This window comes from Mauremys mutica, chromosome 5, assembly GCF_020497125.1.
Source record: "Mauremys mutica isolate MM-2020 ecotype Southern chromosome 5, ASM2049712v1, whole genome shotgun sequence".
Lineage (NCBI taxonomy): Eukaryota > Metazoa > Chordata > Testudines > Geoemydidae > Mauremys > Mauremys mutica.
In genome coordinates this window covers 50,142,521-50,149,352 of record NC_059076.1, presented here as the reverse complement: position 1 = coordinate 50,149,352, position 6,832 = coordinate 50,142,521, and the positions used below count along the sequence as shown (strand labels likewise).

Genomic DNA, 6,832 nt, shown 5'->3' with positions numbered 1-6,832 from the left:
GAATTTATGAAGTATATGCAAAATTCAAGAGTTATTAGAGAACAGAAAAATCACCCATATTTAAGTGGCAGCATTTGTTGATAGAGCTGACTGTGTATGCGCGTGAGAGAGAGAGAGGGGCAGAGACAAAGAGACAGACACCCACCCACCCACCCACACGCTGGAAAATCTATTATGATTTTTCCCTGAGGGCTTTTGTTTTGTTTTTTCATAAAATTAGCTACAGCCTTAGTAGTAAGGAATCAACAGTTTTATGTTTTTTAATAAACATACCAGTTGCAGATTACATTATATATATTTTAATAGTATAATAATCAAAAGCTGTTACAAGGGCTTCACAATTACAATTTTAAAATGTAGTTATAAATAATGGTATTTATGTGCCAATTTAGGATGAAGCTTCGGCTCTCTGTTTTGTCAATGGTAGAAACATATGTATTTTTGAAAGGTTGTCTAACATTAATATTTCTACCTGATTCATGTGAATTTGTGCCTCTGTAAAAAAATGTATGATAAAAAGACTGACTATAGACTTAAACTTTAGAATCCAGTAAAGTTTATCAGCTCCTCTAACTGCTTGCATTGTTTAAAAAAAAATGTGTTGTTTTTTTTCGTGGCCATTCAGACTTGTAGTTATGTCTTATAGCCCTAAATAAGAGAAGAAATACAGAGAAAGGATAGTACAGTGATTGCTCAATAGCACCTGTTATAGTTAAGATTACAAAACACCTTTAGTCACAAACCCATTTTCCCATGTTTATAACATTCTGAAATATTCACCTTTTAACCTGAAAATTTCCATGCTTGGTCTCTGCCTCAAGGTGATTTTTTTTTTTTTAAAGTTTGAGCAAAATATTTCCAGTTATTTTTGAGTTTGGAGAGGATGGAAAAAAAAACTTCACTATTCAAAAATGGCTTAAGTCTGAAACTTTAAAGTTGTCATGGACATCTCTATATATGTATTATTGGAGATGAGGAGAAACCTATTAGATGAACCAATTGTCTCTCTGAAAATGCAGTGTTGTTTTCATGAGTACAATTTGTAGAGCTAGTTGCCAACAGCCCCTGTTTGGATGGGACAGTTCTGAGTTTTAAATATTGGTCCCAGAGACTGGAGTCCCAGCCAATAGCTCAACAAGGGTGGCTTCTTTACTCCTTTTTCCCCCATCCCTTTTCCAGAGGAAGTGCTAGTCCACCAGCCATGCAGCCAGGAACCTCATATAAAGAGGTAGTTTATCCTCTTTCCAGCAACATTGACTCTTTAAATCAAGGGGAAAGAGAAAGACCAAAGCAGCCCAATAATTGGTGCTAGGCATTTAGGTGGGAGCTGAGATCCTTTGAAAATCTGCATCTTAACGTTTTAGTCATTCCCTGGGCTAGCAGATGGTTGAGTGTTTCAGTTCCTTGTGGAGAGGGCAATATTTTCTTTCATTCTTCAGTGCTTCTCTTGCTGGTCAAGGAACAACAATACTAAGATGTGACAGAAGTCCCTTTCAGTCCTCCTGGGACCAAGAGAAGGTTTCCCACATACATCTTGAAGGAAAGAAGTGAAAAGTAGGAGCATGGAAAACAGAGTGATCTCCACTGTCCTTGATTGAAGACCCTGCAATAATATCACCATTAAGAAACAGAGGGGTAGCCGTGTTAGTCTGGTTCTGTAGAAGCAGCAAAGAATCCTGTGGCACCTTATAGACTAACAGACATTTTGCAGCATGAGCTTTTGTGGGTGAATACCCACTTCTTCAGATGCAAGTCTTCAGATGCAATACCCACTTCTTGCATCTGAAGAAGTGGGTATTCACCCACGAAAGCTCATGCTGCAAAACGTCTGTTAGTCTATAAGGTGCCACAGGATTCTTTGCTGCTTCTACCATTAAGAAAATAATACATGTTGATTTAAAAAAACCCAACATTTTATCAGTATTTCCTCTGTTTAGAATGTATTCCTACATTGTAACGAGGCACAATATAAATCCACTATATAGTACAGGGGTAGGCAACCTATGGCACGGGTGCCGAAGGCGGCACGTGAGCTGATTTTCAGTGGCACTCACGCTGTCCGGGTCCTGGCCATCAGTCCAGGGGGCTCTGCATTTTAATTTAATTTTAAATGAAGCTTCTTAAACATTCTGAAACCTTATTTACTTTACATACAACAATAGTTTAGTTATATAGTATAGACTTACAGAAAGAGACCTTCTAAAAAGGTTAAAATGTATTATTGGCACATGAAACCTCAAATTAGAGTGAATAAATGAAGACTCAGCACACCACTTCTGAAAGGTTGCCGACCCCTGATACAGTAGGATTTTTTTCCTTGAAAACCTTTTGGGAACAGAGTTGATTTAGTTGGCTACCTATCTTTGCATCAGCAGAAATCAAAATTGGAAGGTGATTTTTCTGACTGAGGTGCTATCACAGAAGTGCCACTTCAGCAACTGTCCTCATAGCTGGAAGTGGTATTGCACCAGCTCTGCCTCAGTTTCACCAGTGCCTTTTCTGGCCATAGGATTGACCTGACCCTGCAGCCAAGCCACATAACACAGGTCAGCCACTTTCAGGGCCTTAGAGTCCTTTAGGTAATGTCCAAGAGAAAATATCAAAACAACCAAATGTTCAGTCCAGCTGAACTCAGCTGTTAGCCTCCTCCTTTCCAGGCCAGATCCTGCTGCAAAAACTGCCCAAAGCGCCAACCGAAGGGCCTGGGTTCAACTTCACTGTCCAGTGGCACACTTTTCCCCTACACAGAGTTTCAGGAAGGATGAAGTCCCTGATTATCTCTTGTCCCCAGCTAGGCTCCTTGCCCCCCATAAGACAGCCTACCTGCTCTGCTTCCCCAACCAGTCTTCAACGGCTGGGCTTCCCCCTTTCTAAACTCTGATTTCAAGCTTATCAGCCAACCCAAATGTAATAGTGTATGGCTAATTAAGCCTCAGGCTGCTGGTTAATCCTTTCCAGCTGGGGATGGGGGTTACATGCCTCATCACAGGTGTCATTATCCTTAAGGCTTGAAAAGTGGTGCTTCTATGTAAACCTAAGCTGGAGGGTGGTAGCATGATCCAGTGGACAGGGCAATAGGCTGGGTGTTAGGATAACTTATCTGCCACTGACCTGCTGGGTGACTGTAAATTGGGGGAAACCATTATAGAAGATCTAGGTGTTATTAAAGCTGAGGTGCATTTACTCTCTTGTGAATCTTTGATAACTGCACTGACCTCAGTAGAGTCATCCTGAATTCAAACAAGTATTAATGAACTGGCCCTAAATGAAAGTGTTATTTTTTATTTGGGAAACACTGGGAGGAACAAGCAGTCAAACTGTTTGCACAAGATATGTAAAGAGAAATATGAAAATAAAGATTTAAACCACCACCCAGATTTTCTTCAAATAGAGAAACTTGTGTTATATATGTAATTATATTTTTGTTAGACCCCCTATGGCTTGCGATTCAACAGTTACATGTTGCTTTTATACACACGAAATTTACAAGAAATATTCTTTACAACATCCATTTTGATCAATTCTTCCTAAACATACTGGAAATATTTACATCTTAAACTCCATGGCTATTGATAAAACACTTATTACAGTTTGTCAGCTTGCTCGATATGTTGGACCCTCCTCAAATGTGTAATCGTATTATAAATAAAATAGAGCAGTGGCATGTTCTAGCTATCGAGCACTGAGAGACTGGGGAAAATATTGGAAAAGAGATGTACAGAGATTTGTGTTTGTCATAAATTTTGGGACCAGTTTTGAATTCCAGTCTTAAACACTCTAGTACTTGTAAATCAATCTGAAACAACAACCAAAAAACCCTCAACAACCCTGAAAGAAGCAAACAAGCTGGAAAAAAGACTCTGGGTTGTGAAGATCAGACTTTTTCTGTTATTCAGAGAATAAAGATGAGGAAGAAAAAAAAATATTGCAAATGTTTATCAGAAAAAGAGAAAGCCCATGAGTGACAATAGTTCTTTTCTTGTTCTTTCTTTGGAGGAGACAAGTAAGAACAAATAAATATAGTGCAGAATCTAACCAAAACTTCCATTTATTTTTTATGGCAAAATACCACTTTAAAAAAGTTAACTTTTAGTATGTTTATCAGACTCAATATAATCATGTCAGTCGGCTCCATAAGAAATATTGCCTCCACTAGACAACGATTTTTAAGGAAGACATGGATATTTTAAAAGAGTTTTTCCTTCAAATAAAATAATGTCTCCTATATTTTGGCATGGTGGTTCTGAGCTTGTAAGCTAGTTTATAAACAAAAAACCCTAAATAGCTGGCTCCAAAACCTACTAGCTAGCTCATTATATTTGTCCTTGAGTCTATAATAGCTCTCCCAGTAAGGGAAAAATGGCTTTGGTTGATGTATTACCAGTTCATTCACAAACTAGGAGGAAAGAGGTAGAGTCTCTTGTCAAATATTATTCAACCAGCACAAGTACTATTAACAATTAATTTATTTGATGAATGTCGTGATTTTTTCAGACTAATTATTCAACATTCTTTGTCTTGTCTAGCTCCGAAGAATACCTGAAGCATATAAAGGGACAGGTCTGGAACAAACTTAATGTGACCATGTAGGAGATAAAGCCCCCCCCCCATCTATTTCTGTTAAAAATGCTGTTTCATCAGAAACACAATGTTCTGAGGAGATGGGTCAGCTTCAATGAGAGCTTAGTCATGTTTCTCATGTCCAGGATGGAATTTCTGGTCAAAATCAGAATGAGAGACACCCCCCCCCCCCAAGCCAAGAATAATCAAGTGGTTAGGGCATTCATCTGGGATGTGAAATATCAAGGTTCAAGTCCCTTCTCCAAATCAGGCAGCTGAGTGAATGTCCCAACCATCATGATATTGGCTATTCTGGGGCTGATGGGCTGGTGTCTCACTTTTTTTCACAAAATGAATTTCAAAAGGTCTTGCTCTTGTTCTGATGCATAATGAAAACAAATGGAGTTCTTGTTTTCTGGCCAGACCCAATTATGATTGCTCACGTTACAGGTACAAGTTCTGTTGGGAGCACAGCCTCAGAACAGCTACTGCTGCCTACCCATGACCAAATGGGTAAAGAAAAGGTCTGTGGAGCAGTGAGGGATTACATCCACTCCCTCTCCAATGCCCCATCCAACAGAGCTGGCTGGAAGCAAGAAAGGGAAGTAAGATGCACCATTTGTGGCTGCAGTATATTTCTTCCCTCTTGGAGCAGGAGCGAAGCAGAAAAGAAATTGTGACTCACCAAGTCACAACTCCTTGTTGGGCTCCTCCTGGGGTGGCACACCTGCATCACTCCCACTTATTGACAACTAAACCTAATCACCCATAGGTCCTTTCATCCTAGGATCTTAAAGTGCTTGCCATTCAACACTCATGGAAAGTAAAACACTGATTATTGACCCCAGTAACCCATGTGTTCATGCTCAGATTCTCAGCTGCAGCCCCGGATCACTTAGCTGTGGAGGTGCACAGAGCAGCCCCTACTAGTGAATTGATGCTCAGGTCTCCTAGCCAAAACAGCTGTGCTCTCAGCATTAGATCACACTCTCAGGGGGCACAAAACTGGGTCTCTATATGAAGCGGGCTGAAAATGAAATTTTGCTGGGGTGCCTTCTTATTGCTATGCTATTATTATTTGTACTGTAGCAGTGCTTAGAGGCATCAGTCTGGAATCTGGGACCCATTGTACTTTGCACTGCCTACAACACACACATCTTGTTATCTATTATTTATTTGCACTATGAGTTAGGAATTAAAACACATGAGCTTCATTTACTTACTAATTTCTTTAGACTTGCAAAGAATTCATGAAGTAAGACACCTGACTTTAGTTAAGCCACAGACGTATACAGAGGCATGCTGGAAAATAAAATAAAGATACTGGGATTTATTTTCAGTCTTTCTATTCAATATATTGTGTGCCATCAGGCATTAGTTTTTATTGCACACAGAAGTCTCTTTAGAACATTGCCTATATATTTCTTGCAAATGGGAGACAGCTCCTCCTTGGTTATTATTTTATTGCTATAGTGCCAGAAATGTACACCATATACAGCAGCACATGCTGCTTCAATAGCTCTTTGTTGCTTTTAGTTTTCTCACAATTTCTTCAATTCACTCTCAAGTCCTTCTATTTGCTTCTGATCTGTGGTAACGTACCTTCCTCTCCTCAGCAGGCCCAGTCCTTTTTAGCCTTGGAGACACAGGCTTGGGCAAGGCAAATCCTTAATGGTAGCACAGGGTCCAGCTATTCCTTTCCCCAGTCTGTCCCTTGTGCTTGTTTTCCTTCCTTCCTTCCTTCCTGGAAGGGTTCAAGTTCTTGCTGCACCCAGCCTACTGGCAGCTTTCCCTGCTTCTCTCACTTTTTCACCTCCCCCCCTCCCTTCCCCGCAGGGTCACAAGCAGTTGGGGCCAGCTGAACCTAATTAGTTCCCTAGTAACCCCTGTTCCAGCTGTACCTTATTTCCCCATGGTTATCTCTCCTTAGTGGATTGAGAGAGGCCTTTTAACTCCCCTGGGACTAATTACTAGCCCCCTTCCCCTTGTAGCTGTTTGTCCTGGGTTTACCACATGATCACAAAAGTCTTTGATAGTCAAGGTGCTAAACACCTAATCATTTTTTCAACGAAGCAGCATTTTGCATGTTTTCACTTGTCCTTGTCACCATTTAATTCATATTGAAAATTAAATCCTGTTCCAAGCTGCCTTCCAGAAGGGATTTCTTTTTCTTTCCTTCCTACTTCATTGTTTAGCAGGGCCTGATCCAAAAGCCACTGAACTCAATGGGAATCTTTCCGGTGACTTCAGTTGACTTTGGACCATGTGATTG

General features: G+C 40.2%; 1 long non-coding RNA gene across 1 annotated transcript; it reads right to left on the bottom strand.

Moving 5' to 3' along the window:
- Positions 1-248: 248 nt before the first annotated feature.
- On the bottom strand, positions 249-6,372 carry LOC123371738. The gene is made up of 3 exons (XR_006579935.1): positions 6,163-6,372; positions 5,784-5,862; positions 249-1,603 (listed from the first exon to the last, which is right to left on the bottom strand). It is a non-coding gene; the product is annotated as an uncharacterized LOC123371738 (long non-coding RNA).
- Between the last annotated feature and the right edge of the window lie 460 nt (positions 6,373-6,832).